At 42.6% G+C, this 14,941-nt stretch overlaps 1 long non-coding RNA gene across 2 annotated transcripts in view; it reads right to left on the bottom strand.

Annotated features, from left to right (window-relative positions):
* LOC118151545 (uncharacterized) overlaps window positions 1-10,903 on the bottom strand; it is a 75,288-nt gene extending 64,385 nt beyond the window's left edge. For both annotated transcript variants that reach the window (XR_013532643.1, XR_004739912.3), the window contains exon 1: window positions 10,711-10,903. This is a non-coding gene — a long non-coding RNA (uncharacterized LOC118151545). The remainder of the gene's footprint in view (window positions 1-10,710) is intronic.
* Between the last annotated feature and the right edge of the window lie 4,038 nt (window positions 10,904-14,941).

Raw genomic sequence — 14,941 nt, 5'->3', positions numbered from 1 at the left:
ACATACAGACATACACACACACAGAGACTCAAAGGGGTATTGCATTTTAACTTCTTAGCAGATGAAACTTGGACTCTTTCACATCCGTCTATAGTTTCTAGACATTATACGGAGAGACAGAAATCTGAATTTGGCCAGTGGCAAAGGCTGCCCACGGTTTAATTAGATCAGCACGCAGGCTGGGATATGCTGACCTTTTTTGTCCCTGCTAAGCCTATAGGCTGTGTTTCTGAGTGCCTCCCTCTCTGCAAACTGTAACAGGAGCTTTCATTTTAAAGTGCTTTCCAAACTTTATTCCTTATTGCCCTTGAGGAAAGGCCCTTATTAGTCTCTCCACTCTGCTGACTGGAGTGAACTGACCTGCTTAAGGTCCAGTGGGAATTAGTGCCCAAACTGGAATTACCACTTTGGTACCTTGGACCGAGTCCCAGGCACTGGCTGTTAAAGACAAGGCTATTGTGGTTCTTTCTCCTCCTGCTCTGTCTCTGCAGAGTCAACCCGCTCCAAGGAATCGCTTTTGTCAGTCTGTGAGCTTTGGTTTTGATTTCTGCGAACTGGATATAACCATATTTATGGTATTTTCTGATCTTGTCAAGTGTTTTGTGCTATTTATGATGTTGACAAAGGTTCACTTTTGATTAACATTAAGGAACTACTCTATGCCAAGATCTATATACATCCTCAGACTTACAAAAGTTAGACAGCTGGACACATTCTGCTGTTATGTGTATATCCTTGGAAAATTCTCACACGGGTCTACGAGGGGTACAAATAAGGACACGAGGTTGTTTTGTTTTTTAATGATAGTGGAAGTTGAATGCAATTTCTTTATCAGAGAATTTTCAGGTTATTCATTTATTCAAAAAATATTTATTGAGTGCCTATGACTTGCCAGGTCTCAGCAAAACCATCAATTAATCTGCAGCATTCATGGTTGGAGCTGCACTTATGTCTTCTAGGGCTGTACTATTGCAATACTGGCTGCCCACCCAGAACTGCCTGCTTTTGAATCTGTTTGCCTGCGAGGCTTCCTCTGGTTGCTGGAAACTGTCTGCCCCAGGGCAAGCTGGAAGTATTGAAGAACTGATGCCTGCCCATGTCAGCACCATGCAGCAATGACTGCTCCAGCTCCCTCCAGCTCCCCAGCTCCTCAGGTGGAAAGACAAGCGATCCTCTACACTGGCTCCCAGAGCTCCCAGCGGGGTAAGCTCCTCTTGTCAACAATGGAAATTCGCTAAGTAGTACCCCCTGTATAATGTCTGCGCTGCCTTTACCAGCTCACTTCTCCATGCCCTTATCAACATTTCCTGGGATCACCTCCCAAAAATACCCTTACTTGAATCCTGTCTCAGGGACTGCTTCTGAGGGACACCCTTAGGGTGTCATTGTTTATGCATCTAATATCACTAGTTAAAAAAGAAGTTTTAGAAGAATCCTAAAAATGTTTGAAAAAGAAGGAGTTCATGATCTCAAGAAGCTCCCAGGCTAGCCATCCCTTTCCCCAGAATGAGAAGTTAAAAGTGAATATTTTGATACTTATTGCAAAGGAATCTGTATATTATATTAACTCATATGAAATTCTGATATTTGGTCATTGTTGACATAAAAATGTCAGTTTCATCTTCTGAGAAATCGAAAAGAAAACAAAAAGAAAAATGTCAGTTTCATATGGCTCAATAATACATGGATAGCAGTTTTCTTTTTTGAGATGAAGTCTCACACTGTCACCCAGGCTGGAGTGCAGTGACCGATCCCGGCTCACTGAAACCACCACCTACCGGGCTCAAGTGATTCTCCTGCCTCAGCCTTCCAAGTAGCTAGGACTACAAATGTGCACCACCATGCCTAGCTAATTTTTGTATTTTTAGTAGAAACAGGGTTTCACCATGTTGGCCAGGCTGGTCTTGAACTCCTGGCCTCAAGTGATCTGCATCCCTTGGCCTCTCGAAGTCCATGGCAGTTTTCTTGTTTTTCTTGCTTTGCGTGGTTTTTTTTTTTTTTTGCTTCCATTTATTAAGGTACCAAATTCTTGCCAACTGACAGAATGAACCACACACTCCAAGGTGGCTGGCTCCCACAGCCAACACTGCAGCTGGCAGGATGGAGGAAGAGGGAGAACGTTTATGCTTCTACTGTTAACGATAAGTTTCAGAGGAGAAACACCTTGTTGCTCCTCAACCCCATTAGGCAGAACTTCGTGGCCACTCCTAGCTGAAAGGGTATCTTAAAAATGTCATCTTTATTCCAGATAACCACATGTCTAGCTATAATAAAGGCTACTTTTACTACAGAAGAAGGAGTAAACAATATTGGAAGATATCTAACACTCATGCCTCCTAAATTAGAATTTTTTCAAGTTATTACTAATAAGAAAGCAAACAGCCAGAGAGGAAAAAGGAGCCCTCCAATGAACCTAACATCAAATGCTTACTTTTCCTGCAGTTCTTAGAATTAAAGGGAACATTTAAGATTCTTTGATGGCTTTATCTTATTTTACTTTACTTGCTGTATTTGTGTTGGACCTCAGTTACAGAGGGCTAATTCAATCACCAGCTTTATTTCATGATGTATTACCATCATCTCTCATGCCATGGCCTACTCTTGTTTCTTTTTCTTTTTTTTTTTTTAATACAGAGTCTTGCTCTGTTGTCCAGTGTGGAGTGCAGAGGTACAATTTCAGCTCACTGCAACTTTTGACTCCCGGGTTCAAGTGATTCTCCTGCCTCAGCCTCCTGAGTAGCTGGGATTACAAGCACCTGCCACCACACCCAGCTAATTTTTGTGTTTTTAGCAGAGATGGGGTTTCACCATATTGGTCAGGCTGGTCTCAAACTCCTGACCGCAGGTGATCCACCTGCCTTGGCCTCCCAAAGTGCTGGGATTACAGGTGTGAGCCATCACACCCGGCCACTTGTTTCATTTTTAAATGTATTCCAGGTTATCCTGAATATCCCCATCCCTACCCCATCCCCATGTTAGGCTGCACTCTGAGTGGTTGATATCTATCATTGAAATTGTGCGTTTCCTTACAAATTATCTGCTATTTCTGCATGTATGTGTTTTTACTTTACATACATTGTATTGTGCTAAGAAAAACTTTGTTCTTTTTCTTATTTTTCACCCATCGTTATGTCTCTAATATTTGTTTGTGTGTACATCTAGTTTGTTGCTTCTAATAATATATCAAACTCTATATTTCATGGTATTTTGCTGCACAGTTTTTCTGGCTATGGATGCCTAATTTGCCTCCAATTCCTCACTGCCAAGAAAGCAACGCGATGATAGGCATGCATACTTGTACTTTTCTGGACCTTTGTGAGAATTTTTCAAGGGTTATTTTACTGTACAAAGTAAGATTTATGCACAGGAGTTGACTAAGTATGCCACTTATTCCCAGAATGTCCACACTACAGTCCCACCAGCAGCACACGAGTTCATTCCCTCATATACTGCCTGCGCTACAAAAGACTTGACATTATCACATTTCTAGTTTTATGAATCTGATGAGAATAAAGCAGTATGTCCTTGCTGCTTCAGTATGGATTTCTCTGCTTATGATTTATTTTGTCATGTCTTCACATACATGTTAACAATTTGGATTTTCTCTTCTACGACTTGCCTTTTTACACCTTGCCCATTACTGTCTTGAATTTTTGTCTTTTTCTTATTGATTTGCAGGAATCCTTTTATATTCTCTGTATAAACCCTTTGTCAGTTAAGTCGCAACAAATATTTTGTTCATGATGGTAATTTTTTTCCTAACCTGTCACCTCTCTCTGTTCATCATTGCTGGGGGTTTTGGGTCTTTTTAGAATGCTCTACTCCATTCTCAATTACATTCACCTACATTTTTTTCTACTAGCTGTACGGTTTCACCTTCACATTTAGGTCTTTGATCCACTTGGAGTCTTCCTTTATTTTGGTATAAAGTATGAATATTGTTTTGCTTTTTTAAAACATAGTGACTCAGATTTCCTAACACCACCACTAAACAGTCTGTCCTTTCCCTATTGATTTGTATTAGTGTTGTTTTCATAGATCAAGTTCCCTGAAACACTCTATGTAGTTTCTCATTCTCTCTCTCTGAGATCTTTATTCCATTCCCTTGGTTATTTACCTTGAACTCTTAAGCCAGTCCCATGTTTTTTTTTTGTTTTTTTGTAATTTTTTTTAGACAGAGTCTTGTTCTGTTGCCAGGCTGGAGTGCAGTGGCACAACCTCAGCTCACTGCAACCTCCCTGTCCCGGGTTCAAGTGATTCTTCTGCCTCAGCCTTCCGAGTAGCTGGGACTACAGGTGAGTGCCACTACACCCAGCTAATTTTGTATTTTTAGTAGAGACAGGGTTTCACCATGTTGGCCAGGATGGTATCCATCTCTTGACCTCATGATCCACCTCCCAAAGTGCTGGGATTACAGGCATGAGCCACCAGGCCCAGCCATGCATCCCATGTTTTAAAGTGTATAGAGAGTGTGTATACACACACACACACACACACACACACACACACACACACACACAGAGCAATATAACTGGACTGGCCTAGAAAATGTGGGATTTGAAAGGAGACTCTGTGCCATGTAAATGGCAAGAAAGTGGGAAACAAGAAGGGACCAAAAGTTCCCAGCATGGATCTTTGACCCCAGGAGTGATGTCAATGGTGCCTATACCCAGCTTCCATGCAGATGGGAACTATATTCCTTTCCTATATCTCTTCTTGCTCCATGTCCACAGATGTAGTTCATATTTCACATTTGTCCAATCAACTTTGCCTCATAAAAATTTGAGATGTCTTACAAAACTGCAATTAACCAAGCAAAATATAACAACACTAAAATAGGTGAAGAAAATGAGCCAAGGAAAACAACACGATTGCGTCTCTTTTCATTCAGAGCCCAAGTTAGTGTATAGCAACCTCAACTCTGATTTTTTTCCATTTGTAGCTCCTCTCTTTCTGTGCTTCACAATGTCGTTCAACTTTTAGTGTCCCTGTTACGTTCTTTAGGAGCGGAAATGAAGACCCCCAAAATCCCATGTTTGAAGAGATTGTTGGAAGAAGGGGGTCTGTGTTGTGAAGGGATTTATGAGAAGCTGTGCAGTCACCTGATAGAAAGACTAGAGACAAAGACTCAAGCAACAAGGGTTGTTGTCCCTGTTCAGACACTGGCTGTCTGTGACCTTCACTCAAACACAAATCTCTTTTGGCTTTATCGTCCTCAGCTGCCAGTGGGGAGGCTGTCCTCAGAGTTCCAAGGTTTCATCCAACGCCAGCATTCTCTGATGATTTCGCATGCTCTTTTCCTCTGGGGGTATCAGTCACCAGCTCCCTCTGGAGACATTTTACAGCTAATACGTACACCAAGCCAGCTGTTAGTGCTGTAACTGGGACATTCCCAGAGGACTAATTAGCCCTCTCCCCTGGCTCAGAATAATTATTCCACAATATTCACGTCACTCTTTTACACCAGGAATTCCTCTCCTGTGGAGGGTCTCACAGGAGAGGGTCAAATCCTATACATAAAAGAGAAGAAACAGCAAATGCATTCCACAGCCAAGAGCAAATAGCCTCTATAAATTGCATTTTCCAGCAAATATCCAAAAAAAAGTTAGCACAGAATCAAAGAAACTAAAGTGCTCTCACCCAACTGTCTTCTAGTCCTCTAGTCTTCTGGTGCAACCGCTTTTCCCAATAAACCTACCCAGGTCTCCACTTGGCACTGACTGCACGTTCAGGTATCTTTCAGTTACATCTGGACTCCACTGGAAGAGATTCTGATTGACACCTCATACTCCTTGCTCCAGCTCCTGCCCTGGCTCTTTGGTCAGCCCAAATGTTTCATTACCTGGCCTGCCTTTCAGCTCAAAGTGATCTCAGCTGTAGCGGCCGACAGCACAGTCTGAAGGCTGGGGTATGCCAGAGGGGAACTGTTGTCCAGCACCCAGGAAACAACTCAAAATCAGGATTCAGACCTAAAACTCTCCTGAGAATCCAATGGCTGAACACCACCACGGGGAGCCTCTTTCTGATTTTCTGTCTTCTTGCTCTAGGTCTGCTGAACCCACTCCTAGAAAAGAGTCCATCCTCCCATCACTCTGGTCCTCTGGTTCACTCGATGTGGCCTCCAAGGCCCTGCATGGTTGAATCTCTGCTCTCTTCTGCAACCTCATCTCCTACTTATCTGTCCTCAGTTTAGGCTCTGCAGTCACCCGGGCCTTTGGTAGTTCCTAGAGAAGCCCACTGCCTCCTCCCACCCCAGGACTTTTGCACGTGCTGCCTGTAACACCCTCCTTCCCCTTCCCTCCACCTACTATATGCTTAACTCCTATATTTCCTTTAGCTCTCATCTCAGTTACCCCTTCCTCTGGGAAGCCTTTTGGGTGCCCTGCATGTAGGTCAGGTTCTTTTGTTATATGCTTGCACAGAATCATGTTCTTTCCTTCTACACCTTTAGCAATGCACGGAACTAGCAAAAAGTAGATTTTCCTCAATGGCCTCACAGGTCTTAGGTCAAATTCTAAGCCAGACATCAAATCTTGAATTTCTGCACTTCTCTCCAAGCAAACCAAACAGGCAGTAGATGTCCCCTATTCTTCTGCCATATGATAATTCTTTATATAACCCAGTGTTCCAAACGATCATATTTGAAATTGATTAGGAGACTCCAAAATTACTGTAGTTCAACTACCTTACTAACATTTATGTTCCAAGAACTATAAAATAAATGGAAATTGTGGGAAAATCTTTGCACATCTGGAGAATGTGTTTTTATCTTCCAGTGTTCCTTCAGAACTGTAAATCTTTCATTTTACACATTGAAGAAGTTTATTTACCAATATTGAAGTTTTATATAAAATAAAATTCCATTTTAATTTTTATAATTATCACTGTTTTTAAAAAAATCCTTTTTTTTTCTTTTTATTATGAAAAGTAGAATAATACAATGAATCCCTAAGTACTGTTATCTTCATGTACCCATCAAAATTGATCAATGGGCAATCATGTTTCATCTGTACTCCCTGTTACAGCGACATTACTGCTTTTCTTTCTCTTTCTTTCTGTTTTGAGACTGAGTCTTTTCAAAGAGTCTATTTATCTCTAAAACAGATTGCTTTGTTGTTTTAAAGCATACTGGGAAAACTGAAATTTGCCATCAGTTTGAGTTCCTGCATCTCTTTACCCATCTATTGAATCTAGAATGGAATAAAAAATTTCATTGTAAAATCTAAAGCTCAAATCTTAAATATCTATCTGTCAAAATGTCAGGTACTCCAGCATGTAAATGGATTAAGTATAGCTCAGAGTAAAGTTTGTATTGTTTCCCCTTTAAATAGAGAAGCAAATTTGGGTAAGAGCTTTACCATCATGAAAACAATTCAAGACAATGTTCTTTAAAAGAAAATTACTCTGTGGTGACGTAGTTCAACTCTCCCTGTAAATTCTGAAAAGGCATTGATTAATAATAATAATAATATAGTTCTGAGTCTCTTAAAGTCTCCTCCTGCTTTATTAACTGGCTCTTTGTCTTTGAAAGTAGACAACCTGGATTAATATTTGCAGATAAAAAGCCTGAGAGGGCCAGTGGTATGACTGAGATTAAATCAGAGCTGACACTCTCGGTTGTTTACCAGACAAGCACACCCCTTCTGTCTGCTCTGCTTGGGCACTGAGTCCAGTGGTGTTAGGGAAAAGCAGCTGCTCCCCTGGGCCAGGAAGGACTCAGATCGTGGGAACCCCCAAGTGTGACTCCATTCCCTGCACTGTGATTGGTATAGAGGGACTGCGTGATTTACTTTGAGCCAGTTAGGTGTAAGGGGAAGTGAACTGAAGCTTCTGGGAAAGATTTTGTCCCAATAATGGATAGAGAGAAAGTAGGAAGGACCACTCCGACCCTTGCCTTCTACCTGGAATGCAGTTGCTGAAGAGATGGTACCGGGAGCTGTGGCAGCCACACTGTGGGAGGTGAGACAATTCTGACCCACTGAGGGCTGAGCAGTGGAACAATGGAAAAAACCTGGCTGCTTGAGGTCCTCAGCAGGACTCTAAATAGACCCTACCTCTGGATTTTTTGCTGGATGTAGAGAAAATAAACTTCTCTATTTAAGGAACTTGTTATTTATACTGTTGTTGCATTTAAGAACAAACAAACTAATATGGAACCAATACCAGTCTGTTTAGCTTATGCACATTTCCAGCAGATACAGCATATATCTTAACAGAATGGCAAGGGCTGGTTTTACTGGTGTGGTTAGAGTCACTTCAATCCGATTCACTGAACATTTTCTGGGCACCTACTATGTGCCAGTTTCTGTGCTAGGTATTGTGAAGCTAAATATATAAAAGAAATAGTCTCTGTTCTCAAAAACACCTGTCTAGTGAATCTTAAAAGAAAGGCATGAAACTTCCAGGGGATATTTCCTTGAAGCAATAAGACTGCTGTGTTCCAAAGTGCTGGATTTGGCATTCAAGGATTGGTAAGCGTGCCTGGGTAAGAAGTCACCTCACTCAGAAATAATAAAATCACACATAGAAACATCCTATAAGAAGGCTGGTCTCAAGCATAGCTGATTGACAGACACATGCAAGCCCAGGAGCTCTAGGAAGGGGTCTGACCACAGAATAACCCCTCCTATGGCCTACATTCCACACCTGGAAACTCATGGCTTTGGCTTAAGAATTTGCCCCTTGACCCAGCATGGAGGCTCACGCCTGTAATCCCAGCATTTTGGGAGGCCGAGGTGGGTGGATCTTGTAAGGTCAGGAGTTCAAGACTAGCCTGACCAACATGGAGAAACCCTGTCTCTACTAAAAATACAAAATTAGCCAAGTGTGGCGGTGCATGCCTGTAATCCCAGCTACTTGGGAGGCTACAGCAGGAGAATTGCTTGAACACAGGAGGTGGAGGTTGCGGTGAGACAAGATCATGCCATGGCAGTCCAGCCTGGGCAACAAGAGTAAAACTCTGTTTCAAAAAAAAAAAAAAAATTGCCACTTGCTAAATTGCAACTACCCCTGAAGAGCAACACACTGTTTGTTTCGTCATTTAAAAGGAGAATTAGAGCCTTCATGAAGGTTCTGGGGACCTGAATAAAGGTGGGTGGAAGTGGAAGGAGGAGAAGTGGGCGCCAAAAAGGAGCTTGGGAATACTAAGGAGATTCACGTTTTAGCTCAGGGTCTGCTCTGAGCCAGCTGAAAGAAACCACAAAAGGGCAAGTGATTTGTGATTTTTCTGACCATTCCATCTTTGGCCTGGTTTTTCTTTTTAAAAAGTTTTATGAAAAATGGAGACACACTCAGAGAGTGTAGAAGCTTTCACAGAAAGATCCAATTGGTCTCTCTAGTGTGGAAATCAAGTAGGGTAGAATCAGGAGAGAGAGACCCCATCCTGCTATTCATAGCTCTTCCAAGTAGCCTTCCAGGGATTCAGTGGGAGGGGAGAAGCCCTTTGCATTCCAGTCACTAAATTGAAAAGCATAATTATGCAAAAAATGTAAACAAAAATTAGCCAACTGAGAGGGATGCTGCCTTCAGAGTACTGCAAGAATGTCCGCCACCCACACTTCCTCCTCCCTGACCCTTCCTTTTTTGCCTGTAGCCCTAACTTCCTGGCATCTCCTTTTGTTTCTCTTGGAGCTCAGCGCATTGTCTGTTCCTGGACTATCTCCCGGGCACTCTTGTCTACAAAGGGTTTCAGCTCTAAAGTTTGCACTAATCATTGCAACCAAACTGAAATACAGAGACGAAACATTTCAACATGTATGGATGAGAACAGCATAGATCTGTCTATGCAAAGTTTTGCATAAATTACCACAGGTCCTCAAATAACATTGTTGTTCAATGTCATTTCATTATAAGGTTGATGAGAAAACAATTGATTCCTATCCAGGACCATGTCTGTGTGGAGTCTGCATGCTCTCCCCATACCTGCATGGGTGTTCTCCAGGTCCTGTGGATTCCTCTCAGTACCAAAGATGCTCCTGTGAGGTGAACTGGTGTGTCTATGTGGTCCCAGTCTGAGTAAGTGTGGGTGTGTGTGAGTGTGCCTCCCGATGGCATGGTGTCCTGTCCAAGGCCAGTTACCACCTTGCACCCTGAGTTGCTGGGACAGACTCTGGCTACTCTTTAACTCTTAACTGGAATAAGTGGATAAGTATCTTGTTTTTAGTAACCTGTCTTAAATGCATGTAAATCACATTTATTTCAATGTTTTATATTTAGAAGTGTTTGATCTTTTTTGTTTGTTTGTTTAGAGACAGGGTTTTGCTTTGTCACCTAGGCTGGAGTGCAGTGGTGCAATCATAGGTCCCTGCAGCCTTGACCTCCTGGGCTTAAGGGATCCTCCCACCTTAGCCCACTGAGTAGCTGAGACTACATCCATGCACCACCACCCAGGCTAATTTTTTAATTTTTATTTTGTACAGATGAGATCTCATTATTTTCACAAGGCTGCTCTCAAACTATTGGTCTCAAGTGATCCTCCTGCCTTGGCCTCCCAAAGTGCTGGGATTACAGGCATGAGCCAACACACCCAGCCTGCTTTCATCATTATTTAGAAGCTTGGAGATGTTTTTGTGACCAGAGATCGGCCATAGGAACTTAGCTCTTGTTTATATCAATTAGCCCACAGTAAAACTGGATTGTTATACGTCATTTTGCCTAAAGTCACAGTTTCCAAGAACATATCAACAATGTTAATGTGAAACGAGGACTTACTGTATCTTTGTATCTGAATAGCGAATTTTTCATTTTTGACCAGTGAGGAATCTCTGACCACTTTCATTCATTACTTTTCTTCTTTAAGCATTTCTTGAGTTCCTACCAGGTGCCAGGCAGCAGGATGGGTATGGAAGGCACAATGGTGAGCCTATAGACACAGTGTTTCCTCTTGAGCCACTTTCATTCCACTGGGGAACGCACTGAGAAAGTGTCCTAAGTGTTGTAAATAGAATTCTTAGAATCTACGTCAGGGAAACCTCACGGAATGGGTGATGCACAGTTCCCTTAAAGAAGCGAGAGACGACATCATCAGGAGAAGATAGAAAGACACTGGTTGAACAAAATAACAGCAGCCAGCACCTGTAGTGAGGATTTGAGACCATAAATGTGGACAGAACTAGCTTAGAGCCTCCAGTGGAGGAGATGACCAGTGAAACAGCATTTGTGCTGAGTCAGGGCTTGGCTGGGCCACAGGGGTGCTCCTCTTAGCCTTGAGGGAAGGCTGACATAGAAACAAGCACAGTACAATGGGGGACGTCCAAGAGGCAGCACCAGAGAGCCCCAGAGCTAATGCTGGGCAGCAGAGGGAACTAATGTGGCATGGAAAAGTACAGCCTGTAAAAAACGTTTCTAATTAAATTATTCATAAGTTATGTGAGTCTCCCCAACTGGCAACTGTTCAGCTTATTTGTGAACCAAAATTTTAAGACTGTTAGTTTTGGGGCATTTTATTTAGATGACTGTCTAATAACATTTATCAGTGATTTCATTCCCACATACCATTGTACCTCTTCACCAGGCCAATAGATAAATAACCTCAGGCTTTCTCTCTCTCCTCTGTGAGACAGCAGAGGGAGAGAGGGGTGGGGTGTCCCAGAAGGAGTAAAGGACTGTACAGGGATTCCTGTGGCCATTCCTTCCCAGTGTGGTCTCTGGCTCTAATTAGAGAAATCCTATCTTCCATAGATCTGCCTTTCAAAGGGACATAAACGACACTGCCTAAGGCTATTAGTGCATTTTTAAAAAGCTAAAAACACAGAAAATCCTCGAAGTATTTTATAAATAAATGCTTAGAAAAACTTGATGAGCACCAGAACTTTCAGCAAAACTCTGTTTCACCCCAGTTAATATGCCTTGCTAAGAGAGCCCAGACTCCAGCCTCCCCAGTGGAAATGTTTGTGATGTCTGTGCATTTTCCTGTAATATGTTTAGAGGTCCACATTGCTTGTAAGTGAGCTAAAGCTTAAATGCCTTAATTATGCCTAGGGGGCACCAGGCAAGAAGGGGAAATGGCTTTAAAAAGAAACCAATGCTGTCTCCCTACTCTCCAGTCACAAAAAGTATATCGCAGTAAACTGCATTACAGAGATGTAACTTTACCAACTGAGAATGCTGGGTCCATGGGCACTTGGTTTTCTTTCTGCCCAGGACTTTTATGACATAGGGGTTTTCTAGGTTTCTTGCGATGTGAGGTTTAAAGTCAATGGAGCATCTTAAGTAGGTTGGAAATGGCTTGGGAGGCAGAGACAGCAGCAGTAATAGGGGAACTGGGAGGGAGGATAAGAACTTGCCCTTTCCCTGAAAGATTTCTCCTAGACCCAGGACACTCTCCATCCCTACATTGTTGGGTAGGAAGCCTGTATTAGTCTGTTCTCACATTGCTATAAAGAAATACTTGAGACTGGGTAATTTATAAAGAAAAAAGGCTTCATTGGCTCAGAGTTCCACAGGCTGTACAGTGCTGGCATTTACTCCACCTCTGGGGAGGCCTCAGGAAACTTTCAATCGTGGCGGAAGGTGAAGGGGGAGTAAAGCACTTCACGTGGCTGGTGCAGGAGGAAGAGCATGAGTGGGGAGGTACTACACATTTTTAAACAGCCAGAACTCTATCTGAGAACAGCACTAGGGGCATGGTGCTAAGCTATTAGAACCACCCCCATGATCCAATCATCTCCCTCCAGGCCCCATAGCATTGGGGATTATATTTCTATCTGAGATTTGGGTGGTGACAGAGATCCAAAGCACATCAGAACCCAAGACAGTCACTGAGAGTCAAGACAAATAGTTCTGAAGCTTACTTTTCCAGTAACTAGTTTAATAGCCTCAAAAAAGTTGCTTCACCTCCCTGGACCTTGTTTTCTCATTGGTAAAAGTCTTCTTTAGCCCTGTTAGAAGCAAATTCTTCTGTGCTGCAAAAAATAAATAGCACTTGAACATAAATTTTCTCAGCAAGGCAATTTTTACTTCTATAGAAGAGTGCATTTCATGGATGGAGCAGAGAGCACACCTGAATGGGGATGGTAAGGGGGTCTTATCCTTGATACAGGTAGCCCTTACTGCTGGGTCGTTCCTCTATTGGCTAGGGTTGGATTGCACAGTCTAAACTAATTCTGATTGGTTATTTTAAAGAGAGCAGGGGTACAAGCCAGAGTGGTGGGGTGAACAGTTTCAGTGGGAAAGACCGTTACAAAACCGGTAACTAAAGGTGACTCAGGTCAAAGCAGGTGACCAGGCGTGAATCAGGACCAAGCAGGTGACCAGGAGAACAGATGTGAACTACTGATTAGAGCTGGCGGGTAGGTTGTTTACTAAAACTAGGGGCAAAGCAATGATAGAACAAGGACATTAAACCTTAAAACAGAGAACAAAGAATAAGGAGCTGAACATACTGACATACTGATTCTTTGAAGAGAAATTTTAGAACCTACCATGTTTAACAGCCCAAAGGGTGCTAAATTCCTTCCAGTTCTGCAATGCTTTGATTTGTGGATCTGAAGTCAATTCTAGAGGTATGGCTGAGAAGGTGGGGGTTATAGCCACCATGAGTATGCTCACAAGTCAGAACATGAGCATTTTAGATGAAGAAGCATTTTCAGGCAGCAGAAGCTGTTAAGTCTATGAAGCATTTGTAAAGTATTACTAGACAGGAAGACTGCAGAGGGTACGTTACTCCCCTTGCTTTGAAATGCCCGTGAGATGCCCATTATGAACTAAGGCCACCTGTATACGTCCAGTGTCCAAAGCAGCTTCCCCCCACAAAGCAGTCATCAGAGACACCCAATGAAGAACTACAGCTTCTTCTGTGTCGTTAAAGTGTGTGGGTACCTCTGTTCCTATCAGCCCAAAGAACTTGATTTGAAAAGTGCTTTTTTTCCCCCAAAAGCCTGTGAACATCTTTCTTTCTTTCCCCAGCCTGACATTATTATTATAATAATGTTTCCCTTTCATAATATCCCCTTGTCCTCTCTGAAAACCAGAAAAATACTTAAAAATCACAGTCTGAAAGGGCAGCTGTCACCCTAAGACGTCATCCCCATCTAATTTAGATAAGAATAGGGTAGTCATTTTCATTCGTCAGCAGGCTGAGTAAAAAAGGAGTCTACTCTTCCCTGACTCCCCAAATTGCTAAAGAAGCATTGCAGACAGATGAACTAAGTCATAAACCCTGAGCAAACTCTCCCTCCTCACTCATTGTTTCCTTATTTAACCCTTTTAACTTTCTTTATCTGATCAAAGAAGGCCTAAGGACCAGCACCACACTGTTTGAGGGTAAATAAGGCAGTTGCCTTACCCTGGGGCCATGTGTTTCCTGAGCTTGAAACCAAGTAAAGGACCTCCCGCTAGCCACATGGACACAAATGTACCTGAACTCAAAGGTATACCTCTGCACCTGGTTGAGAGTGGCAGAAGAAGCACTTTTCCTTTGGTAATTTCTTGGTATCACTAGGGCATGTTTTTATTTTCTCTATTCCTCAGTGAGAATGAGGTGACCTCCTATGAGCAGGATTTTTAAGAAGAAAAGGAAGAGCGCAAGGTGCCTCTGAGCCTCCCAGGGAAGAAGGAAGGGAGCACCTGTGAAGAATGTGGCATTGAGTGGGAAGGCTGGAGGGTGAACCACTGAAATGGTTCATACAACTTTATACGGCAATGTCTGATTATCACTAATTATTGTAACTCTGAAAATAATGGCTTCCCCCTCTAATAATTCACTATTAGAGCTGTACTGTGCTTGTGAAAGCAAATAGGAACACAGCAAACACATCACTCCTAAATGAGCTCTGAGGGTTCCGGAGAGGCTCACGCACAGAGGAGGGGCCAGAGAGCAGAGCAAGAGGATAGAAGGAGCTCCTTGTTTCTCAAGGCTTCCAATGGGGAACGCCATATGAGGCTCCATGGAAACCGACTTAGCAAGACAGACAAAAATTTCAGGTACAGAGGCCAATGATCC

The sequence above is a fragment of the Callithrix jacchus genome, chromosome 2 (genome assembly GCF_049354715.1).
Source record: "Callithrix jacchus isolate 240 chromosome 2, calJac240_pri, whole genome shotgun sequence".
In the NCBI taxonomy this organism is placed as follows: domain Eukaryota; kingdom Metazoa; phylum Chordata; class Mammalia; order Primates; family Cebidae; genus Callithrix; species Callithrix jacchus.
This window is presented reverse-complemented; position numbering and strand designations above follow the sequence as displayed.